The sequence below is a fragment of the Miscanthus floridulus genome, chromosome 10 (genome assembly GCF_019320115.1).
Source record: "Miscanthus floridulus cultivar M001 chromosome 10, ASM1932011v1, whole genome shotgun sequence".
Lineage (NCBI taxonomy): Eukaryota > Viridiplantae > Streptophyta > Magnoliopsida > Poales > Poaceae > Miscanthus > Miscanthus floridulus.
In genome coordinates, this window is record NC_089589.1 from 62,342,371 (window position 1) to 62,368,065 (window position 25,695).

Genomic DNA, 25,695 nt, shown 5'->3' on the forward strand with positions numbered 1-25,695 from the left:
AAACAAGACAATGAGAAGTGAACGAATATCGAGAAGTGAAGAAACATGAATGAAGTGGTGACCATTGAGTCGGTAGTCCCAACCCGAGTCGGGAGTTTCGACAGTCAGGGGTTCTGGCCAAAGCCAGGAGTTCCGACGGTCGCCGAGACTTCCGATGCACATGGTGACTAGCCCATTCATAGGGTTTCAAATCTTGACACACATTCACACAAGGAGGATAGAGGAGTAGAGAAGGAAAAGAATAGAGGCAAATCGCAAGGTACATTGACATTAGGGTTAGGGCACCATGGTAGTACCTTGAACAAGGGAAGGAGACGGAGGAAAATGAAATTCGTAGGCCATGAGCACTAGCCCCTCCACGGACAGAATCTCCACCACCGAGCTAAGGAAGAAGAGCAGAGCATGGGTGGTGGAGAGGGGGCGTAGAGGTCAGGAGTGCCGATAGGACCCCCGGTGGCACAACTGAAGGGATGGGGGCCGAAGCTCCTGGTGGCCAAGGAGCGGGCCAGAGCCCCAGGCGAGGCACGAAGCAGCGACGCAAGGAGGAGCGAGGGCGGTGTGAGGATGGGGCATGAGGGGATGGCTGCGGGGCGATGGGAGTGTGGGGAAGGAGGGAGGGAGAAAAGACTGCGGTAAAACGGGCCAGGCCGATTGAAAATGAGATTTTAACCCTTGGTCAAAAGACATGGCTCGATCAAAACGGACGACACAGATCTGCGTCGGGACTCCCGGCATTGGGCCGGGACTTCTGGCAGTCGAGAGTCCTGGCGCGAGCTATGACTTCCGGCCGTCGGGAGTTCTGACCTACGTTGGGACTTCCGACGTAGGGAAACTAAAAAACTCCCAAACTTGAACTCACTACACCATGTGGGGCAAAAATATGATGGACACTAACATTTTCACAAGTGACTAGATTTCATTCAACCAACACAAAGCAATAGTCACTCATGAAAATTATAAAATAGATTTTGAAAGTGTCATATAATATTTTCTCAATTCTTTTCTCCTAACTAGATCAAACAAAGTGTGTGCAAGACATCAAGCCACGTTATGACAATCAATGATATTTAGTTCACTCCTCAAAGCACAAAATCTTGACTCATCTAGGGGCTTTGTGAAGATATCTACTAGTTGTTTTTTGGTGCTCACATGGTGAATGGCGATATCTCCTTTGGCTTCGTGGTCTCTCAAAAAGTGATGCCAGATGTCTATGTGCTTTGTTCGAGAGTGGTTTACAAGGTTGTTTGCCAACTTAATGGCACTCTCGTTGTCACACAAAAGTGGAATCTTGGTTAACTCACATCCGAAGTCCTTGAGGGTTTGCTTCATCCAAAGTAGTTGGGCATAGCATGCATCGGCCACCACATACTCAACTTTGGCGGTGGACAAAGCAATGGAGTTTTGCTTCTTAGAGCTCCAAGACACCAAAGATTGGCCAATAAATTGGCAAGTCCCGGTAGTACTCTTTTGGTTTACTTTGCAACCAGCATAATCCGAATCGGAATAGCCAAGTAACTTGAAAGTGGAGCCCTTAGGATACCACAAGCCAAGAATAGGAGTGTGCACTAAATACCAAAAAATTCTCTTAACAGCCATCAAATGACATTCTTTCGGATTAGCTTCAAATCTTACACACATGCACACACTAAGCATAATATCGGGCCTAGATGCACAAAGGTAAAGAAGGGATCCAATCATGGAGCGATATACCTTTTGATCGACGTCCTTTCCTCCTTGATCAAGGTCAAGATATCCATTGATTGGCATGGGTGTCTTGATGGGCTTGGTCTTGTCCATGTCAAACTTCTTCAACATGTTGTTGGTGTACTTGGTTTGACTTGTGAACGTGCCATCCTTGAGTTGCTTGATTTGAAATCCAAGGAAGAACTTCAACTCTCCCATCATGGACATCTCGAACCTATTTGTCCTAATCCTACTAAATTCCTCACAAAAATCCACATTAGTACTACCAAATATTATGTCATCGACATATATTTGGCAAACAAAGATATCATTATTGACTTTGCGAGTAAACAAAGTAGCATTGGCCTTTCCTATCTCAAACCCTTGTTTGAGTAGGAAATCCTTCAAGCAATCATACCAAGCTCTAGGGGCTTGTTTGAGCCCATAGAGCGCCTTATCGAGCATGTAGACGTGGTTGGGATACTTTGGGTCTTCAAAGCCCGTTGGTTGCTCTACATACACCAACTCGGATAGGGGGCCATTGACAAATGCACTCTTCACGTCCATTTGATATAGCTTGAAATCATGATGAGCGGCATAGGCAAGTAGAATATGAATTGATTCTAGCCTAGCCACTAGTGCATAGGTCTCCCCAAAATCCAAGCCTTCAATTTGAGTGAATCCTTGAGCCACCAACCTTGCCTTGTTCCTTGTTACCACGCCATGTTCATCTTGCTTGTTGTGGAAGACCCATTTGGTCCCAATCATATTTTGCTTGGGCCTTTCCACCAAGAACCAGACTTCATTCTGAGTGAAGTTGTTCAACTCCTCTTGCATGGCTATCATCCAATCCTGATCATCAAGTGCCTCTTCCACCCTACGAGGTTTCAAAGGAGAAACAAACGAGTAATGTTCACAAAAACTTGCTAAACGGGAACATGTAGTTACCCCTTGTCGAATGCTCCCCAATATGTTATCAACAGGATGATCCCATTGAATGGATAGATGCACTCTAGGATGTGGCACTTGAGTTGATCTTTGGATGGGCCCATCATCGTCATCATCATGGTCATGATCGATTGGAGGATCACAACCATGAGGTTGTGGAGGGTTGACTTCACTTCTTTCTTCATTATTGAGTTGAGGTTGAGCTTGCTCATTGTTGACACCATCTTCATGAGAATGACCTTGTGCTTCATTTGATCTCCCATCTTGATTATTTCTTGTTGTGGAAGCTTCACCATGTTCATTGGATGAAATATGATGAATGGTTGGATCAAGATCAACATGCACAACATGGTCTTCATCTTTGTCTTCGATGGGCTTTACTTCACCAATGACAAGCTTATTGATTGCTTTGTGTGGAGCTTCTTCATTACCTACAAACTCAACATTGACTTGCTCCTTTTGAGAACCATCGGTTTCATCAAAAGTCACGTCTACCGTGATTTCAATCAAACCGGTGGTTTTATTGAAAACACGATATCCATGTTCGTTAGTACCATAACCAAGCATGCCTTCATCAACCTTTGGTGCAAACTTCGAGCTTTTGGATTTCTTATTAAGTATGAAACACTTGGATCCAAAAACTCTAAAGTAGTGCACCTTAGGCTTTTTATCGGTTAGAAGTTCATAGGTGGTCTTTTCTCTTTTCTTGTGAAGACATAAGCGGTTGATGGCATGGCATGCCATGTTGACCTCTTCCACCCAATAGTTGGTTGGAGTCTTGTACTCATCCAACATTGCTCTTATGGCTTCTATGAGCATTCGGTTCTTTCTCTCCACAACACCATTTTATTGTGGAGTGTATGGAACCGAAAACTCATGCTTGATTCCTTCTTCATCAAGAAACTCTTCAATGTTGGTGTTCTTGAACTCTGTCCCATTGTCACTTCTAATTCTCTTGATCTTGACATCAAACTCATTTTAGGCTCTTCTTGCAAACTTCTTGAAGATACCTTGGACTTCACTCTTTTCACGCAAAAGAATACCCAAGTGAAACGAGAATAATCATCAACAATTACAAAACCATATTTATTACCACCAATGCTTATATAAGCGACGGGTCTAAATATGTCAATGTGAAGCAACTCCAATGGCCTTTCGGTTGTCATAACATTCTTGACGGGATGTTTAGCTCCAACTTGTTTTCCCGCTTGGCATGCGCTACAAATTCTATCTTTCTCAAAAGAAACATTTGTTAGTCCATGGATGTGTTCGCCTTTTTGAAGTTTGGCCAAGTTTCTCATTCCAACATGGGCAAGTCTACGATGCCATAACCAACCCATGCTAGATTTTGTAATTAAACAAGTCTCGGGATTTACTCTATTTGACGTAAAATCAACTAGATAGAGTTTCCCTTTTAAATGACCCGTAAATGTAATAGAGGAATCCTCCCTTCTATAGACTTCCACACCCTTATCCGTAAAGAGACAATTGTAACCCATATCACAAAGTTTTGAAACAGACAACAAATTGTATCTCAACGAATTCGTAAGTAAAACATTTGAAATGGAATTATCATTTGAGATAGCAATTTTACCTAAACCGAGAACTTCTCCTTTTCAATTGTCACCAAACACAATGTTCCCACTTTGATCATGACTTGGTTGGAATGATGTGAACATGTTCTTCTCTCTGGTCATATGATTGGTGCATCGACTATCCAACACCCAACTTGTTCTACCGGAGGAATTTTCCTACAAAGACAAATCAAGCTTTTGTTTTAGGTACCCAAAAGGATTTGGGTCCTAGGGGGTTAGTCACATAAAACTTGGGTACCCAAACACTCCTCATAATCTCCTTCCTCTTTTGGGCACCAACATACTTGACCACAATCTTGCCATCCTTGCCCCAACAACACATATAGTCACTAGCATAGCACCGTGGAAGTGGTGCTTGTGGCTTGGGGGCCTTAGATTGCTTCGTCTTGATTATCTTGTCACTTGTAGGTTGGATCTTGGGAATGTAGACCTTGTTTTTGGCCTTGCATATAAGCTCATCAAGAGCAACACCCTTGTTGAACTTCACACAAGGCACGCCATTGATCATGTTACTTCCATTGGCCTTTCCATCATACCTATTGTAGCCAATGCCTTCCTTGATTGATGGGTGCCTTGATGACTTGTATATAGTCTTGTTAGATTGCTCTTGACACTTGCACCCATTCTTCAAGATCATCTTCAACCTATGAATCTCCTTCTTTTTCTTCTCTAACTCAACAAGGTTAGTTGCATATGCATTCACATCAATTTTATAGCATCTTTTACAATCATTACTAGTGGAGACATTAGAGTCTTCGGTTGTTTTAGGAGAAGTAGAAGTGCTAGCCCAAAGAGTACTATAGTTTAGCTCAAGATTTTGGTATTTTTCTTCCAAGCTTGTGAGGCTTTCTTGAGCTATACTCTTCTCATTCTTGAGGCTAGCTACTTGATCATTAACCGAGGAATGTTTCTTAGTCAATTTCCCAATTGAGTCATTGGCTAAAGATAATTCTACGGTTAACTTCTCAACCTTCATCTTTTCCTCGACGATAGATGCTTCAAGTGCAAGGTTTTTCTCTCTCCCTTAAGTGATTATATCTCCTTGCATCTCTAAGCATCTATCCTTCTTCTCTAATTTCTTCATTAGTGTTTTTATTTTAGTGAAGGCCTTTTTACCAAATTTCTTTATCATGGTTGCTTTAATTTCTTCTATGTTCTCATCATAACTATCATAGTCATCACTAGAGGGATTGGATGTGACATGTACCATCTCCCCCTTAGCCTTGAGGCAAGTTGGAGTGTAGTAGTCGTTGTCGATGAAGTTGGAGAAGGGCTTCGGTGATGAAGATAGGTTGGGGAAGAGTTTTGGTGGTGAAGTCAAGTCGGGGAAGATCATGGTCGGTGAGGAAGAGTGGTAGATGGTGATGTTTGCGACTCCTTTCTTCTTCTTCTCATCATCACTTGAGTCACTATCATTTGACTCCCACTCTTCACCAAGATGAGCTTCACCTCTCTTCTTGCCTTTGTTCTTCTTGTCTTCATCCTTGTCGTGCTTGTGCTTCTTCTTCTCATTTGGACAATCAGCTATGAAGTGACCAGTTTGACCATATCCATAGCAAAACCTCTTCTTGTACCTCTTCTTTCCATCACCATAGGTCTTGTGGTTGCTCTTCTTCTTCATAAACTTTCTAAGATTTCTAATCACAAATGCAACCTCCGCATCGGAATCTTCTTCTCCACTCGAGGAATCATCCTTCACTTTCTTCTTCTTCTCTTGACTTGAACCTTGACCTTCATGTTGTTGAGTTGCTTTAAGGACTGCATTCTTGTTGTATCCCATTGCATTAGGATTTTGATTGTGAGCATTGATTGCATCTTCATCTAGACACTCATGATGCTTGAGTTTTGAAAGAACTTCTTGGGGTGTCATCTCATCATAACTAGGCCTTTCCATGATCACGGACGCTAGCATGTTGTTCTTGGCTCTATAGGTTCTCAACATCTTTCTAGCAACCTTGTTGTCATCCCATTTGGTGCTTCCAAGAGCTCTTATGCGGTTGACCAATGCCATAAGCCTATCAAACATGGATTGTGTTGTTTCATTTTGCAAGAACACAAATCTTTCCAATTCACCATGAAGTAATTCAATGTTGCCTTTTCTCACACTCTTATCTCCTTCAAATGACACTTTCAAAGTATCTCAAATTTGCTTTGCACTTTCCATTCCATTCACCTTTCTAAACTCATCATGAGCTAGGCTTGACACAAGCAATGCTACGACTTGTGCATTTTGATGGAGATTGTGCACTTCTTCTGGAGTTATCTCTCTATCTTCATCGGTAGGAATCATCACACCAACATCCACAACTTCCCAAAGTCTTACAGCAATGAGATGCAGTTTCATCTTGTAAGACCAATCGGTGTATCTTGTTCCATCAAAGTGAGGTGGCTTGCCAATGTTGATGGAAGGAGTATGTAGAGGTGAACCTTTGATGAGTTGTCCATAGTCGAAGTTTATGTTTGAATATATTCCCTTTCCATGAGCATGCTCACCGGCTCCAATATCACTAGCAGCATCTTTGTTTGCTTCATTCTTGCCACTCGTTGTATCATTCTTGCCACTTATTGCATCATCAACCTTCTCGCTCAATTCTTCCTTCATCTTATTTATCTCATCTTGCATCTTCTTCATTTCATCTTGGAAGAACTTGACTTGAGCAACCATCAACTCTTTAGCTATCTTCTTGGCCATCTCGGCAGCATCGACTTGCATCTTATCGGACTCCGACATTGTTTCTTCTCACGTGGTGAAGCGCTAAAAGAATACCTTGCTCTGATACCAATTGAAAGGATCTAACAATGCATAGAGGGGGGGTAAATAGGCATATCTAAAAATTAACTGCAAATGCTAAGTTCAAATTTATCAGTCAATGTCGGAAGTCCTGATAGTTTAGGTCAGAACTCCCGACGTCGTCAGAAGTTTCGGCACAAACTATCAGAAGTCTCGATGCCTACGTGAACTATAAAAGCAATGACAAATTTAACTTTTCAGATAACTAATCTTACAACCCCACTTCCTAATAGTTTGGTGAAGATGTTGGGTCACTCTCTTGACGCCGAAATGCCTCCAAACCGTGGATCGAGTCCAAACCTAAAATGAAGTTCAGGAGAGAGAGACAAACAAATACAAGTAATCTCAAGCAAACACAACAACAAGCACACAGGACATAAGGATTTATCCCGAGGTTCGGCAACCCCACAAATGAGCTCCTACGTCCTTGTTGAGGTGATCACAAAGGTTGGAGTCTCTTTCACCTCCTTGCCTCTCTCAAAGCAACCACAAAGGTCACTTGAGCTTTTCACTAAGAAATCAAAGGTAATACAAACTTTCCAAGGCTCTTCCACAAGATGGAAGCTCTTGGGCAATGCCTAGCCAGCTTGGGGCAAAGCCCCAAGAGTAATAGACGTAAATCCAACCGGCTTGACGAAGAAATCAAGTGCTCAAGCTTGCCAAAGTGATTCTCTCACTCAATCCACACTCCTTTCACTCAAAACCCTAGGGGAATAGAAGATTGGAGCAAAGGGGAGAGGAGAGGGGTTCCTTGAATGCTTGGGAGCTGGTTTGCACGAAGGTTGGTGAGCAGTGAATAAGTGGGTAATGGTTAGAAGTGAGGAGAGGGCTATTTATACTAATAGCAGAAATCTAACCATTTAGATCTACGTCGGAAGTTCCAACACAGATCTCGGGACTTCCGACCTTAATAGGAAACAATGTTCACACAGGGTCAAAGTCCGCATGAGTAAGTCAACATCGAAACTCTCGACACACGTCAGGACTTTCGATGGTTGGGACTCCCGACGTACGTCGGGACTTCCGACGGGCGCAGTCAGCCGGCCAGAAAATCTCCAGGTGTCGGGACTCTCGACTTGGGTCAGGACTTCTGACTGTTGGGTGTTCCGACTCACGTCGGGACTTCCGATGGCCATGGTCACTGCGCAGGCTAAGTGACTAGGCGTCAGGACTTCCGGCATGAATCATGACTTCCGACGGTCGGGAGTTCTGGCTTATGTTGGGACTTCCGACACCAAAAGTCACCGAAAAATATTCTATGTGTTCGTGGAGTGCTAGAGTGTCTCTCTTTTGATTTTATTTTTATGCTTGAGCACTCTATCTTCCTCAGACAAACTAAGTTTGCATCCCTCTTTATAGTGTGGTGGATCATAAACTCAAACTAAAATATAAAACCCTTGGAGGGCGCTTTCAATTCGTCCACCTTTACAACTTCAAGAATTGAGGGATATCATTTCATCTTTATCAACTCTTTGAATCTTTCATGGGACTAATAGCTGCAACATATCTCATTAAGATCACATTAGTCCCTAATTTGGATGTCATCAATACACCAAAACCCACATAGGGGGCAAATGCACTTTCATATGGGCTATCTCTCTTTTTCAATACTTTGGAACCTTCATGTGTTCCATTCTTTTTCTTCTTTTCTTTTGCTATTTTGAGAGCTTCATTTGTCTCTCTCTTTTTTTAGTATAGCTCCATACTCTTTTTGGCATATGAAAACTTTGGAGAGAAAGACTCATGACAAATGAATGGAGTTTTTATTTTAGGTGGACAGAAAACATGTTTTTGCATAACTCTTAGTGTAAGAGTCAGCATTTTATTTGTGGGTGTACGTGAATCTTGATCATGAGTGCATGACTAGAATCTCTACAAGGGTTACAACAATTTGACAAAACTCAATGTGAATATAAGTAGCATATGACTAAGGTTTGCATTTGAATCATGTCATATGGCTGTGGTAGGAATTCATTACCATTGAGGAACTTTTTGATTTTAGCATTTTTAAAATAAAAACTTTAGATGTCAAGTTTCTCTTAGAATAAAGTCATAGCATATTCTATTTACCATATCATAACTTGCAACAACTTAGAAAAGGATCATGCTTTTGCAACCCACAAGTTTCAAGTTTTAGGATGAGACATTTTAGCCAATAAACTTAAATCTTAGGGAATACTAAGTTATATCCTAGGCATAGATGAATTATAGATAGAGTAACTATTCATCATTTCAACAAAGGAGAAACTAAACATTCTTAAGTCACATATGAGAGTGGAATAAATATTTTTGTTGTTTTTACCATATTTCATTTTTATATGCTAATAATTAAATAAATAAATAATGCGGAAAGATACAACTTACCTCTGTGGGGTCAGTATTTTCCTAAACGCTAAACGGTAAACAGTCGGTCACCTACCGTTTAGTCATTATTCGGGCAAAACGTCCCATTAAACGGGCTAAACGGGTGATTAAACGGAAACGGCGCACCACCGTGTAGCGTTTACACGGTGTTTAAACGGGCTAAATGATCGTTTAGACGAACAGTGGCGGGGTCCTCCCCCGAGCTAGATTGATGCCAGGTGATGATTCCGAGATAAGTTATTTGTTTAGTATATCAACTAATGTTTACACTTAGTAATTTTGGTACAATGATCAAACTAGACACTATGTTCCGTTTGATCAAGGTAGACTGATTAACCTAAGCCCCATGCTTAATTTAAGAGTCTATGAAAGTATGATTGCGCGAAAAATCATACCCCCAAACCAAAACATACTTTGTGTAAACATGGTAAGATAATTATGCTTCAACAATAGAAGTAATTCAAAGGAAAATCTTTATATATAAGTTTTATTTTGACGCAAATATTCAAATTTTTAATCTAGAAATATTTATTTTGAATTTTTTTAAAGATAACTACCGATTTACCTTCGGCAGGGGCTCGACGTTTTTAGTCCGTCGGGCAAGACCTTTCCCCTTCACTGATCTGCAGCTGCATGAACATTTTTGAGGTAATCCTCGGGTTGCCCTAGGGTTTTCCCCTAATGATCGACAAGAATAGCGGCAGCTATTTGTGAAATTTGAGTCTCTATCATTTTGTTAAAGCTTAATTGATTTTTCACGGAGGAAGATAAACTTTCTATTTTAGAATTGATGTTCTCTAGCATTTTATCATTGTACATCAACTTTTTAGTAATGTTTTCGTTAATTTTAACTTGGTCTAAAACCAAGTCTTTGAAGGAAGGTTGGCTCGAATTGTAATTATAATTGAAGTTCGTATTACCTTGTGGGCGGGATTGGTTATTCCACCCATTATTACCTTGGGGTTGGCGAAACCAGTTGTTGATGAAGGCAGCTTCTTCACGAGTTTTGAGGCAGTCGTTCCCCGAATGGCCAACGTTACCACAGACCTCACACGTCATGTGCGAGTCTAAAGCCTGGACGGTGCCCATCATTGCTTCTTTGTCTTGGGCCCGTTCCTCTAGTCCTTTCATGAGAAGATCTATTTTTGCGGCAAGCATATCTGTCTCCTTCACAGTATGCATGCCTTTTTGTGATTTTCTTTCTCCCCCAGCTTTGATTCGACACCATTTTATTGATGAGAGCCGTGGCTCTGTCAATAGTGAGGGAAAAGAAAGCGCCTCCAGTAGCAGCATCGAGGTGGCCCCTAGACATGATTGTTAATCCATCATAAAAATATTGAAGCACTAACCAATTTTTAATCCCGTGGTGCGGGCATGCTTGGATGTAGTCCTACAGCCTTTCCCACACCTCAGGAATGGATTCCGTGCGTTCTGCTGGAAGTTAGAGATTCGTCCCCTCAGGGCATTGGTTTTGCCCATGGGAAAGAATTTGGCGAGGAACGTCGTGGAACACTTGTCCCACGAATTGACAGCTTCCCGTTCCTTGTAGAACCACTATTTCGCCCTCCCCGAGAGGGAGAAGGGAAACAATCGGAGCTTGATGATTGCAGGCTCAATGTCCTTGATGACGATAGTGTCGCAAAGCTCGAGGAAGTGTTGGAGATGTGCATTCACGTCCTCACTTGATAAACCAGAGAACTATTTTGCCTGCACCATCGTGATGAGACCAGTGCGGAGCTCAAAGTTTTCGTTGCCAGTGTTGACAGCCGACCCAACGGGCACGTTGGCAACAGCGGGGATGAAGTAGCGGATGGTGTGGAGGTGACTAGTTCGTCTGTTGGTGGAGTGGCAGAAGAAGAAGCGGCACGAGACCGTTTCTTCCTTAGGAGTACCTCCGGATTTGCGGTGTAGTTGTTTGGTAGATCGAAACCGGTCATACACTATCTTGTTTTCATCACAATAAGAGAAAACAAGCAAAGTTATCCTACATAAACAATGGCTACCTTACATGCATATTTTCATGAACATGTCCTACAAGATTCTTTAATCAATATGCCTTCCCCGGCAACGGCGCCAGAAATGCTTGTTGGTATTTCTTAACGTCACTACTAAGTATGGGGTTTGAATCCATCCACAGCAATGGCGCCAGAAATACCTTGTTGGTACTTCTTAGCAACATAACTAATGTGTAGCCATGCTACTAAGAAATAGCCTTGATAGTTCCTTAACAATTTTAGATATTTATCCGCAAGCGCACGGAGCTATCATTGTAGCATTTCATCCGAAAGTATTCAGTGTATCGTTATTTATATTTTTTCAAAGGAAGGCATTTGATTAAGAGTCTAGTATGGATATGAACTTGAATAATAATGCTTGCAAGTACACCAATGTTTATAACAGAGGTAAGAATAGTAATCCTAAGATAGTGGACACACATTTGGCATTCCTCAAAGGATAAAATAGAAAAGAAAGGATAAAAGAATAATCCTTAGTCGAGCAGGCATTGGTCTAGTGTAGTCATACAAAGATTAGTTGATAATCATACAAATTACATAATTAGTTTTAGGGCTAAGTGTGAAGCAGGTCGGGAGGCCACCGAGTACTGGTCTGCCAGCAACCTCATGTGACAATTTAGACTCCTACACCCTAAACGAACGTGGGGGTTACGAAGGACGGACATGGCTGTCACCACCTGCCGCCTACCCCTAAACTGGAGAGCAGGACAATGCATTCTCCTATCTCTCCATACCCAAGCACCACGCTTGCGTATACAGAAACTACCTAAATCCCCTCGAGTCCCCGACCCTACGGATCGACAGGTAAAGAACTTGGGCACACCTGACGGCACGATGAACCGTCACCTCAACTTAGCTCTAATTCCGATTATATAAGTTATATGATTGTTTAAGCATAAAGTTAAGTGTGCTACTCTCATGATACATAAACTCTGCACTAGTTCATATATCAAGATCATAACACAATAACTATACTTTAGTTCATAAGTATGACTATAATAAAGTGAAGACATGACTTTGAAAGAACACATATTGATATTCATACCAAGAATCTCTTCTTCCAAGGAACCAAGCCCTCCAAGGTGGTTTTGTCTTGCTCTAATACAACGCCTTGCTCTAATACAACTAAAAGGTAAAACTAAAGAGAGTAGAGAGTGAGGTGTTGCTCAATGTGGTGTGTGTTGAGAGAGGGGGTACCCCTCTATTTATACAAGAGCTAGGCGGTGCTGGGAGGCGATTCTTGGCGCTTTTCCGGCTCCCACCGCCTTAGCATGCTTCCATGCCACCGCCACAGCAAGGGGTGGCTGAGCAGCGCCGACAGGGGGTTGGCCACCCCTTGACCATGCCCACTCGCCACCGCCTTCGCGTGGCAGGCCGTGTGCTGGACCAGGATGGCTTTCCCGTGGTGCTTTGCCCTATTTGCATTGATTTGATATGCGTCTCTCTTGTTCATTTGCGTAAATCAGCGTTGGAAAGCGCCTTTCAGTGAATTATTCCATGTATTTGTGTTTGTGACCTGCAAAATAATGTTCTCCAAATACATGTGGAACTTGGTTAATAGTCAATGCATATGTGTTTAAGATTGTTTATTTCTTCTCTTTTTGTGTTTTAATTGGCGGTCGGATTTGATCGGTAAAGACCATCAACACAGCTCCACAACTCCGCTCTAGAAAAAAAGATGGGATGCTCTACAAACTCTAAGTTTGTAGGAAGCTGCTCCATAATAGAGTCTACGGAGTAGTTCTGAAACCCTTAATTTATGTGCAGATAGAGATGGAATCAGACTGAATACTATAGATATATATGGACACAAATACAGATAGGTTTTTGGTTTCAGATTAGAACAAAGATATTGCTAGATGTGTCAAATCAATACTACACAAATAGTTTTCACCAACAATATTTTCACGGCTTCTGCTCCGGTACTCCTTATAAAAAGCTGCATGCATCTTGAAGCAAACCGATTAAACTAATTTTTTTTTCTCTGGGTCACGTTTGGACCCAACCCGTCGAGCCCAGCCTTGGGTCAGCCCACCTCCAAATGTAAAGTCACGTACTCACGTATCCCGTTCTGTCCTTTCGCGCTGTTCCGCCGTTTATTCTTCGACGAAGGAGACGCACCGCTGCGGTGACCATTCCGGAGCAGCGGCAATTGGCGGGACGGAGCGAACGGCGGCATGCCGGTACCTCCACTCCCCTCCTCTGAGTATCTCGTTTCATCGTGTGCTGGCAGCCGGCACGGAGGTCTGGCGGCGCCGTTCGATTTGGCATGAGGAGCTCCGTGCCTCCATCGTCGTCCTCGACGGGGGTGCCGTTCTCGACGGGCGGCGCTTGGCCACAATTCTGGCCACATATATCGGATGATCAGTGTTGCATGTACGCACCCATCAGTTTGCTATGGCACCTGCCGAATAGTTTTACTTGTGGAGTAGTCATCGTCGTCCTCACGCGGTGCGTCGAGAACGGTACCCACAACGAGGACGTCGATGGAGGTGCGGACCTTCTCACGCCAAATCGAACGACGGTGCCGGACCTCCTTGCCAGCTGCCAGCACACGACGAAACGGGATCAGGGGAGGAGGGGAGTGGAGGTGCTGGCGTGCTGCTGTTAGCTCGGTCCGCCGGTCGCCGTGGCGGCGGTCTCCTTCGTCGAGGAATAAACGGCAGAGCAACACGAACGGGGCAGAATGGAATACATGACTTTACTTTTGTAGGTGGGCTGAACTCAGGGCTGGGTTGGATGGCAACGTATCAGGTGTAAATTTGAAAACTACCAATCTAGACCACTGGACGATGATCTAATGGATGGGATGAGAGGTGGGATTTTTTTACGCTTAAGCCCCTCACCCGTCGTCCTTTTTTTTTTTTTGCGCTTAAGCCTCCTCACCCTATTCATTGGATCAGCATCCAGTGGTCCTTATCGGTAGTTTCCAAGTTTGCACAGGTTGATTGGTTTGCACATGATATGTTGCCGGATTGGATAGGCTGGGTGCAAGCGTGACCCACACTCAAAATAATTAAGAAAATAACTATAATTAGTTTTGCTTTGAGATGCGTGCAATTTTTAAAGAAAGGAGTACCGAAGCAAATCTCTAAATAATATACTACCTCCATTTCAAATTTCAAATAGTTTTGATTTTTTTTAGATACGCATAACACATATATCTATATGCATATTAAAAGTTAAGTACCTAAAAAAATCAAAATAACTTATAATTTAGAATAGAGAACTAAATACTCTCTCTGTCACATTATATGTGACGTTTTACCTCTGTATCAAGTACATCAAAGATTCTTTGAATATGTACATTGGTTCTGTCTACATGCATGGAGCTTTGAATGAATCTGGACCTCCAAATGACTTGCCAGAACGTCAAATAAAGTGGGACAGAGGGAGTACACTTTAGTATTCATTTGGTTTTAAATTATAATTTATTGTACCTCTTTTGAAAAGGTTAGAATGACATATAATTTAAGGTATGTTTCATACGTAGGCTAATTGCTAGCTAGCTAAACTTAGCTCTAGTGCACTAAACGGAAGAGCTAATAGGCGAGCTAATTGTTTAGTAAAAGTCTTCAACTAACTGTTAGCCAATCGTAACTAATTTGGACTAATTTTTTAGTCCTTACTAGATACTCCCTCCGGTTCTCTAAAACAAGTCGTTTTAAACATCGACATGGTCTTTAAGAAATGATTTTGACTGTAACTTTTTGCTATAAAATATAGTCAATATATACTTTTATGAAACTACATTTTAAGATGAATCTAGTTACATCATTTTTATATTTTCAAACTCAACCCAAAAGAAGTTATTTATAGTCAAAGTTTAAAATGTTTGACTTAAGACAACCTCAAAACGACTTGCTTTAGAGAATCGGAGGGAGTACGTGTATATCAGTAGCTAGCTATCTGGTTATATGTATACGACAACAAAGGCTGCATGTATGTGCTGGGCGTGTCTGGATGCAGAGCAAAATGCAGCAGCTACAGAAATACGCATGTTTATTCTCTGCATCGTGTGTTCAACTGTTCATGGCAGGTGGGGTGCGAGACATTATCGAGATCACGGAAGATGCGAATAATTCGCAATATGTATTTGTTCCATGTCGTCTTGTGCATGCATACCTCTACCTGCCTTTTTTTTTTCATGCGTGTGTACAGGAATTAATATTAATATTTATTACCCGCTGGATATCCAATCGCCATGTACATACATATCACTACAAATAAATAAAAATACTAGTATTCGTACCAGATATCCCTTCGCCCAAGTTTCAATTTTACTAAGAAGCATTTTGATCCGGTTTTGATGGCGGCTTATGTCGCATCCACACACTGAGAGGGCCGGCCACTGCACGCGCGTGCAGTGTGCTGTCCAATGCAGAAGCCCACTAACTAGCCGGTTTGCAACTGAGGGTCTCTTTGGTACGGCTTATGTCGGCTTCGGTTCATCTATTTTACGCAAATCGAGATACTGTAGCGTGAAGCTGTTTTGTAAGCCGGGATTAAAATGAACTACAAGCCGGGAAAAGCCAGTTTTTCTGGCTTCACCGGTAAAACCGTTTTGGATGAGCCATGCCAAAGGGGCTTTAACCCTCATCAGTGCCACCAGCACTGTATAAGCAGCACCAGCCTTATAGGAGAGGGCAACAGCAGACTGATTTACAATAGCTAGTGGAGTAGATGCGTGGCTTTAACCCTCATCAGTGCCACCAGCACTGTATAAGCAGCACCAGCCTTATAGGAGAGGGCAACAGCAGACTGATTTACAATAGCTAGTGGAGTAGAGGTTAACGCAAGAGATAGAACTCATCACCAATGAGGCCGCTCCTTGTGCTTGCTCTGCTTTTTGTGATTGCCGGTGTGGCGCACGGCGCGGGGGAGTGCGGGAGAGCCTCCGCTGACAGGGTGGCGCTAAGGCTGGCGCCATGCGTCTCGACCGCCGACGACCACGAGCAGCTGCTGCTCGGCCGTGCACGCCATCGGGCAGAGCCCCAGCTGCCTGTGCGCCGTCATGCTGTCCGGCACCGCCAGGGCTGCCGGGATCAAGCCGGAGGTCGCCATTACCATCCCCAAGCGCTGCAACATGATGATCGCCCCGTCGGCTACAAGTGCGGAGGTACGTGTATGTACATGCATATATATTTCAAAGAATATATATACATTTGTGCAGTTCGTTCTCACCTGAATCTGTTTGACTTTCACAGATTACACGCTGCCCTGACCACATCGTCAGCGAGACCGTGTGCGAGGGATTATGACAAAAGCTGATGAACGCGCCATGCAAGGCGTTGTGTAGGAAAAATCGAATCCTCTAGAATAAATAAGTACGTGGACGACGGGCTCTTGCTGTATCACTACTGGACTTTGCTTGTGTGTTGCACTTATGTCAAAAATAATAAATATGTTCCGTTTTCTAATATAAGAAAAATCTGTTAAGCTCATTTCACTGTACCATGATACTACAAAAGGGCAGATTTGTTATCGCCAAAGATGCCCCCAGCTGCACACTATATCCGACGGGACTGACATTACAGCCAGCATAAATTTAGACACGAAAGCAGAATCTTTATCGACCGACGATAATGAACAGGGACAGCCATTTTTGCTTTCGCACGGAGATGAACTAATCAAGTCGACCATAATATCAAAACAAAGGTGACGGACAGAAACTCAACAAAGTTTCTGCTATTTTTAGCCTCTACTTTTTTCCATAGCACACTACAATAGTAAAGGTTAATTTGAGGTGGGCAAAAAGAGTTTTGAGATGCAGATGCGGGGACACCTGTCACATAGCATATGTATAGATCCAGATTTACATCAAGTCGCAAAAAAAGGGTCCAGATTTACACATGTGGTCAACGCTCATCTCTACAATTGAGATTTGAAAAAAAAGAGTTTTGGACCAGGATTAGAGTAGTTTAATATATTAGGGACCTAAATACGTAGTTCCATAATTTCGGGATTTGGGAGAGAATATTGTGATAGTTTAGAGACCGCCCACCTACTATAAGCTACAGATCCATACGTTGATTTCACATTGAAACGCCACAACAGCTAATAACATGTGATGTGGCTACTTTGGACCGTAGTATAGCGACCTTTTTTAAGGGTCAGCAGGGGGAGGCCCCTACTTAATTTTTATATATACGAAAGGGAATATTTACAATTTACAAGGCTTGTAAAGCCCAAACAGGGAAAAAAAAGTTGTCTGCGCTTTAGATATGCAATTTCACACTTCAAGGACCTGGATGATGACGTAATAGTATATATAGGGATCACTAGTGTAATTTACGCTTATATTATATGGCTAAAAAAAGTTGAATTCAACAAGGGGAGGGGCTACATCAGCAGCATTAGGTTGAATAATTTCACTTTGTTTGAGATATCAGGTAGTCAATCAATTACAGAGGGTCATTATGGACATTTCATATGTTTATATTCTACTAGAAAACTAGAACCCATTTTACCAAATGCTTTTCTAAAATGCTTTAGCTCAACCGGAGAAACTGCTTCTATAGAGAAGCCAGAGCCATTTCAAAGAAGCCTCCAATGCAGACCAAAATTGGCTATGATGTCCTTGTTTTTTAATATTCTTTTACAATAAATAGTTATCAATATGCTTAAATGTATATTCTATTGAGGTTAGCACTCTTGGTTTCTCATAGATCTCACACTAAACTGCACCGTCGATCTTGAGCACCGTAGTGTATACTTAAACGAAGGGGGAAGCTAGAATTTTAGCCCTGTTCGTTTCTCTTATAATCCGTCTTTTTTTTAGCTTGTTTTTTTTAGCCGGAACAGTGTTTCTCTCTCACAACAAATCAACCGGAACAGTGTTTTGTCTTGTTTTTTCAGCAAAACGAACAGGGCTATTTTATTGATTATAAAAAGAGGTTTATAAATGTTAATGAGGAGATTCTAGTTGTTTTTTTGAGGGAAAATGAGGAAATTCTAGTGGGAATAAGAAAAGCTATTGGGCTTAGCTGACCACAGTACAATTATGTACTCCCTCCGTTCCAAATTATAAGACGTTTTGCGAATTAATCATAGATTAGGTGGTTGGGTTCCTTGTGGTGGAACCTGCCCACCCGGGTTCCAGTCCTCGACTTGGCACAGATGTTCGCATTTTTCGGGATTTATTTCAGGATTTAACGGCGCTATGCTTTCAATTGTAGGCGACGTCTCCGTCAACAGCGAGGTGCTTGTGGTGACTTCGTAAATCTCGAGATCTGCTGGCTCAGTCCTTCAGAGGTACTCATAGAGTTTACGTGTGTGCGTTCATAGGGATGAGTGTGCGTACGTGTTGAGCGTCTACGTTGTACTATGTAATTCTAAAAAAAAGACGATTTGACTTTTCTATATATATATAACTTTGGTCGTACACTTAGATATATACTAAGCAATGTATTTAGAAAAAGTCAAAATATGTTATAATTTGGAACATAGTGAGTTTACGCCATGGTAGCAATATATAAGAGTGCAGCCTGCATACAAAAAATCATCATTTTTTAATAGCGCACAAATGATAAGACTATTTTTTTTCGTAGGCTTTGGTCAAAGAATATTTTTATTTAAGATAAAAGTAAAATAATATAAACTTTTAGAACCAGTAGAGTATGACAAGTGGTGCTCTTTTAATTATTATTATATGAAAATGTTCTTTTCCATGATGCACACATAACATAACAAATAGTACCGATCAATCTGTCTTCACTTGACAAGAAATATTCTCTTTTTCCAAACAGGTTACAGATCCACATCATTAAGGTATGACATAGTTGCAGAAACACCACTGCACATATGTTGAAGTATGTGAAACTAAAAGTTGAAGGGCTCAAGGGGGGCGACTGTGTTTTGCTAGTCAACGGCTAAGTTGATATATCAGAGATCCAACTCAGCTCACGGATCTGGCCAGGCAAGACTTGCTTTGCAATGTCCCAAACTCCCAGTTGACTATGTTCATGCCTAGCTGATATCCCCATGTTCCCATCTCTAGGTGCGCGGAGGCTGCACAATTCCTCCGAGCATTAGCATCACTAATCACTAGCTGCTACCACCGAGACAAATACACTGGAGTATCTAGGAGAGACAGGGGAAGCAATGGCAGACCTGGCAGTAAGCTTGGCCAAGTCGGTGGTGGAGGGGACTGTGACCAAGGCCCTGGCGGCGATTGAGGAGGAGGCAACGCTGCGGCAGAGCACGCAGAACGACCTGGCGTTCATCACCGGTGAGTTCCAGATGATGCAGTCCTTCCTCAATGTCGCAGATGAGGAGCGCGCCAGGAACAACGTGGTGAGGACCTGGGTGAGACAGGTCCGTGACCTCGCCTACAACGTGGAGGACTGCATCGAGTATGTGATCCACCTTGACAAGGCATCAGACTGGCACTGCCGCTGCCTCCCAGGCTTCATCAGGCCAGAGCTGCCGCTGGACAAGGCGGTCGCCGAGATAAAGCTGCTCAAGGGCAGGGTTGAGGAGGTGAGCCTTAGGAACATGCGCTACAACCTCATCAGTGATTCAGGTTCCAAGCCCGTCACGCAGCAACAGTTTGTGCCTGGTGCTTCTGTCGGTGCCACAACATTTGACATGCTCGTCAAAGCAAGAGATACCACAAAGATGCAACGAGGATTAGGAGATCTGACCAAGTTGTTGATCACCAAGAAACCTGGTGGAGACCTTGGAGTGATCTCAGTGTGGGCAGCAGGTGGCAATGCTGATACCACACCCATAATCAGGGAGGCTTATGGCAAACCAGAAATATGTGACAGCTTCAGATGCCGTGGCTGGGCAAAGCTGACGCACCCTTTCAATCCCCATGAGTTCCAGCGGAGCTTGCTGATTCAGTTCCACACAAACTCTTGCCTACAAAAGAAATCGGGTGTAGACATTGGTACCCTCAAGAGATTGGAAGTGGCTGCAGAAGGCGAACTTATTGAAGAGTTCATGGAGCAAATGAAGGAGAGGTACCTGGTTATCCTGGAAAACGTTTCCAGTATGGTAGAGTGGGACACCGTGAGAGCTTACCTGCCTGAAAAGAAAAATCGCAGCTGGGTCATCATCTCTACTCAGCAATCTGAAGTCGCCAGGCTGTGTGTTGGAGATCCATGGCAAGTGTTTGAGCTTAAGCAGTCCTCAGCCGAACACTCTGTATGTGTCTTCTTCAGGGAGGTAAGCAGCTGAAACACAATCGAATAAATTTCCAGAAAAAATGGCCTTAATCTCTTTTGCTCTTGTAGTTTTGATCATTGCATATTCAAATCATATGCTACAACAACAACGACATAGCCTTTCAGTCCCAAGTAAGTTGGGGTAGGCTAGAGTTGAAACACAGCAAGAGTCCCAAGTCACGGTTCAGGCACTTCAATAGCTGCTTTCCAAGCACTCCTGTTCAAACATAGATCTCTAGTTATATCACAAGCTTTCAAATCTCTTTTTATTGCCTCCCCCATGTCAATTTCAGTCTTCCTCTACCTCTCCTCATATTATTAGCTTGGCTTAGGACTCCACAATGCACTGGTACCTCTGGAGGCCTCCTTTGGACATGGCCAAACCACCTCAACCGATGTTGGACAAGCTTTTGAACTTTGATAGATATAGAAGTACTTTGATTAAAAATGTACAGTAGCAGTTCTACTTATGTTGCTCATCACCAGTGAAACTGTGAAAGGCTTGAAGGGCTGGCTGTGCAAACAAAACGAAAAAGTGCAGACAATGCTAGTCATTGGTATATTTATCATTAACAAAAGCTCCCCCGGCCCCTGCACACACACACAATGAGACTGATTCCCCATAGTCCCCACATAGGGAATAACGGAAATAGGTTTAGGAGAAAGTAGTGGAATAAATTCTTATATTTGTTCAGTCAAATCAGCAAATCCCAACTCATAATGTAACACTTGGCACAGGATTCAGAAATTGCGCCATCCCTCCAATGTTTGTTGCATGTTACATTAATTCCTCCTCCCAAGTGCACATGTCCCCTTCTCTTGAGGTCTCCTTGACCACCCTTCTTAAATTTTCTATATTTTCAGGGTTCTCAAGGCGACGGAGATAAAAGCAAGCAAACCACTATGGTGATGGCTAACAATAATGAGGCATCATCATCAATGGGTGTCCAAAACAACACTGATATGTGGATTGGTCGATTCCCCCTAGTTAAAGTACGCAATTCACAGATGAAAGATCTCCGTGGCTATTTACCCAGGGCATGTGTTAATGGTTTTCCTGTGATATCCGTGTGGGGGATAGCTGGTGTTGGGAAATCAGCTCTAGTCAGGAACTTATACTACGACATAATGTGTGACAGTAGCAACAAAATATTTACCATGTACAGTTGGGTGGATGTATCACATCCATTCAATTTAAGGAACTTGGCTTGGAGCTTACTTTCAGAACTTCAGTCAGATTCTCCTCAGCAAAATGGAATCAGCAATCCCATTCAATAGTTTCATGAGCTTCTGGAGAAACATCGCTGCCTTGTCGTAATAGATGGTTTGCAATCCACAGACGAGTGGGACCTAATACGACATTACTTGGTGTCTATACATTCTAGAAGCATTATCGTTGTGATTACAACTGAAGCAAGCATAGCCATACATTGTGCAAATCGAGAAGAGGCCATGTACAATGTCAAAAGTCTAGAAGACGATGAAGCACGTGATCTCTTCAAAAAGGAGGTGTGTTTTCTTGCAAGATACTTGCCTATTCTCTTGGTCTCATTAAATCTAATTTCTCAGATACATCTTGATGCTCAAATGCAACAATTAGTCTATAATTTATCTTTTTCCCCCTCTAGGTGATTAAACTATGTTTTGCAAAAGAAGAAAAATGGTGTGAATATATATTTTTTTTTGCATCAAAGTAGTTTTATCCAAGCTTTTTTTCAGTTGCTATGCTCATCCCATCTTAAAAGACACAGAATCATCTTATCCAAGTCTTCTATAGTATGCCTAACAAAACTCATCCAAATGGTATCATAAAAGTTCAGAACAATTCTTTCCTAGGACCAGGAATACAAAAAAATTTCTATTAAAGAATTATATGTTTAGTAGTATTGATTTCATAAACAATAGACCATATTACAAGCATACTGGCAATATAGATATGTCATAATATTTCAACAAAAATTGTATCTTTTTTCTAAGTAAAAAGTTAAATTCAAACAACAAGCGCACCCCACAATTTGTAAGATAAACAAACAGAGCCTGATGCACATGTAATTTTTCCAACTTTTCAAAACATGAGTTTATGCATGCTAACAGCACAAACTAAAACTAAATCTAAAGTGTGATTGATTGATACAATAATTATTACTAATTTAGCTTCTTTTCAATAATATAGGTAGGCATATTTCCAGATTCGTCCGCTTTAAGGGATTCTGAAGATCCCGAGCTTCTAAAACTTATTTCCATGTGTGGCGGACTTCCCAAAGTAATAGTTGCTGTAGCCAACTTTTTGGCACCCATGACAGTCAGCTGGATGAAAACCGCAATGAATCTTAGTGACAGATTTATGCATGATCTGGAGACTAAACCGGAATTTGATAACTTGCGTGGATTATTTGGTTGGATGCACAACTACTTCCGTACTTGCCCAGATTACTTCAAGCCATGTATCCTCTACCTATCCATTTTTCCGCAAGGCCAAAGCATTCGACGGAGGCGTCTAGTGAGGCGGTGGATCGCAGAGGGTTACTCGAGGGACACGTCCAACAGGTCAGCTGAGGATAATGGGGAAAAATTCTTCTCGATGCTCCTTGATCTGAGTATCATCCAGCAGACACCACATTCAGTCACCACTGCAGATACAAGAATGGTCTTGTGCCAAGTCAACGGCTTCTTCCGTGAGTACATCATATCAAGGCGAAAGGATGAGGACCTTGTCTTCGAACTGGAGGGCAGGTGCACATTGACCAGTCAACGCACAGGACGACACCTTGTTATAAAGCAAAGCTGGGACAGAGACAAGATCGTGTTCAGTAGTATTGACTTCTCAAGGCTATGCTCCCTCACTGTGTTTGGACAGTGGAAGCCCTTCTTCATCAGTGAAACTATGAGGGTGCTCCGGGTGCTTGATCTCGAAAATGCAACGGGTGTCACATATAAATGCCTGGAGCAGATGCTGAAGGTGCTTCCTCGCCTCAAGTTCCTCTCTCTGAGAGGAATAAGAGAGATCTGCTATCTGCCACGGTCAATTGCTGGTCTGAGGCAGCTTGAAACTCTGGATGTCAGGGGCACCTCCATAGTCACTTTGCCACCATCCATCACCAAGCTTACCAAGCTGCAGTACATCCGTGCTGGCATAGCTAAGGAACCATCAGTACCATGTGCTCATTTCTCTTGGTTGCCTAGCTGCTGTAGATCTTGTCATGTGGTGGTGTTGAAGTGCCTGCAGGGATTAAGAAACTTACAGCCTTGCACACTCTTGGTGCTGTCAACGTTGGTTTTTCAGGGGGCAAGGCCATCCTGAAAGAGCTCAAGAAGCTCACCCAATTGCACAAGCTTGAAGTGACAGGCATCAACAAGAAAAATAGCAAGGAGTTCTGTTCCGTCATCTCAGACCACGTTCATTTGGAATCCTTGTCAGTGTGGCTCATCATGGGCAATAACAAACCTTGTTTGAATGACATGTTCTCGCCTCAGAAGAAGCCTCCAGAAAATCTTCAGAGCCTTAAGCTATATGGCCTTGTAAAAGAAGTGCCAGCATGGATCAGAGATCTTCCCAAACTAACAAAGTTGGAACTGGAGATAACTATGTCAGAAGAAGTTGAAGTAATCAAAGTTCTTGGGGACATAAAAGAACTATGTATTCTACGTTTTTATGTCAAGCCGCTTAAAGATGGAGATGATAATAAGCTTAAGGCCCCTTTTGGTTTCTACAGGGGCTCCTAAAATTCCTGTCACATCGAATGTTTAGACACATGCATGGAGTATTAAATATAGACTAATTATAAAACTAATTACACAACTTGTGACTAATTTGCGAGACGAATCTTTTAAGCCTAATTAGTCCATGATTTGACAACGTGATGCTACAGTAAATATGTGCAAATGACAGATTAATTAGGCTTAAAAAAATCATCTCGCAAATTAGCCCACATCTATGTAATTGGTTTTGTAATTAATCTATATTTAATGCTCTTTATTAGTATGTAAACATTCGATGTGACATGAATTTTAGGAGCGACTAAAGAACCAAACACCCCCTAACTTTTTTGTCGAGGTGAATGGAGTAGAGCAGAGCAGTTATTTGAACCTCAAGATACTTGAAATTGCTTGCAACTCAGAGTTAAATGTATCCTTTGGATCATTAGCAATGCAAAATCTTGAGCTGCTGACAGCTAAATGCTGTACTGGGTCAGCAGTGAAGTTTGCTGACCTGAAGAGTCTCTCTAAAGGAAAACTCAAGGAGGTGTGGTATTTTGGTTCCCTTGACAACACAGTTAAGTTGGACATGGAGAATCAACTTAACCAGCATCCTAAGACACCTGCTTTGAAACTGGAGGAACCATGTTCGTCCTGATGCATACTGACAATCTGTCTGTTGTTTGCTGATTCTGGCACCAGAGCACAGGGCTAAATGACTGGTGGTTTTCATTTATACCTTCCCTCTTCCTTTTCCTACACTCTAGGCATTTTGAACTAAAATATTTGCGTCCATGGCACCGTAAAGATAATTGTTGTTTCTTCGATGTCAAAATCTACATGGAGACAATTGAGTGAACATATATAGCTAAAATGCTAATTTGACTCGAATTTGTTTACTCTGTACGGCAAATGTTATATGCACCTGTGGTATATAATGAACCTGTGCATTGACATCATAATTCAATTATCTTATTTTCATTTTTGTGCTTGTTTTCCCCTGATTTCTTGGGTGATGTTGTGTAGATGTTGTCTCTCAGTCTCGTATTATTGGGTCATGTAACTTCCAGGTCTCATGGAGTCAATCTGTCGATGTGCCTCACGTTTTGACCAGTTGTAGGAACCGATCTTTCTCCATTAGAGTACACGATCTCCTGTGCTAGGTGCTATGCACATCTGATTGTTCTAGTCCAATTGTTCTAGTCCATCAAAACGTGCTCCTGCACGGGCAAGTAATCCTGAGTGACAAGGATAAATGTGATGCACATAGCTAACTAAAACTGCATATCTTTGTTTTTTTACATTTGTTCTTATTTTAATATTTACTCATCTTTGTCTGGTTGTAATAGAGTTTAGTACCAACTAAATATATGCTTTCCTATGCCCATTCATAGTTTTTCACCTTTCTATCACCATCCATGCGTGTTCAACAT

At 42.2% G+C, this 25,695-nt stretch overlaps 1 non-coding gene and 1 pseudogene across 1 annotated transcript; both read left to right on the forward strand.

Annotated features, from left to right (window-relative positions):
- The first annotated feature begins 10,739 nt into the window (after window positions 1–10,739).
- LOC136490396 (small nucleolar RNA R71) lies at window positions 10,740–10,845 on the forward strand. The gene has a single exon (XR_010767690.1). It is a non-coding gene; the product is annotated as a small nucleolar RNA R71 (small nucleolar RNA).
- Window positions 10,846–19,114: 8,269 nt separating this feature from the next.
- LOC136486667 (disease resistance protein Pik-2-like) lies at window positions 19,115–24,731 on the forward strand (annotated as a pseudogene).
- The last annotated feature ends 964 nt before the right edge of the window (window positions 24,732–25,695 follow it).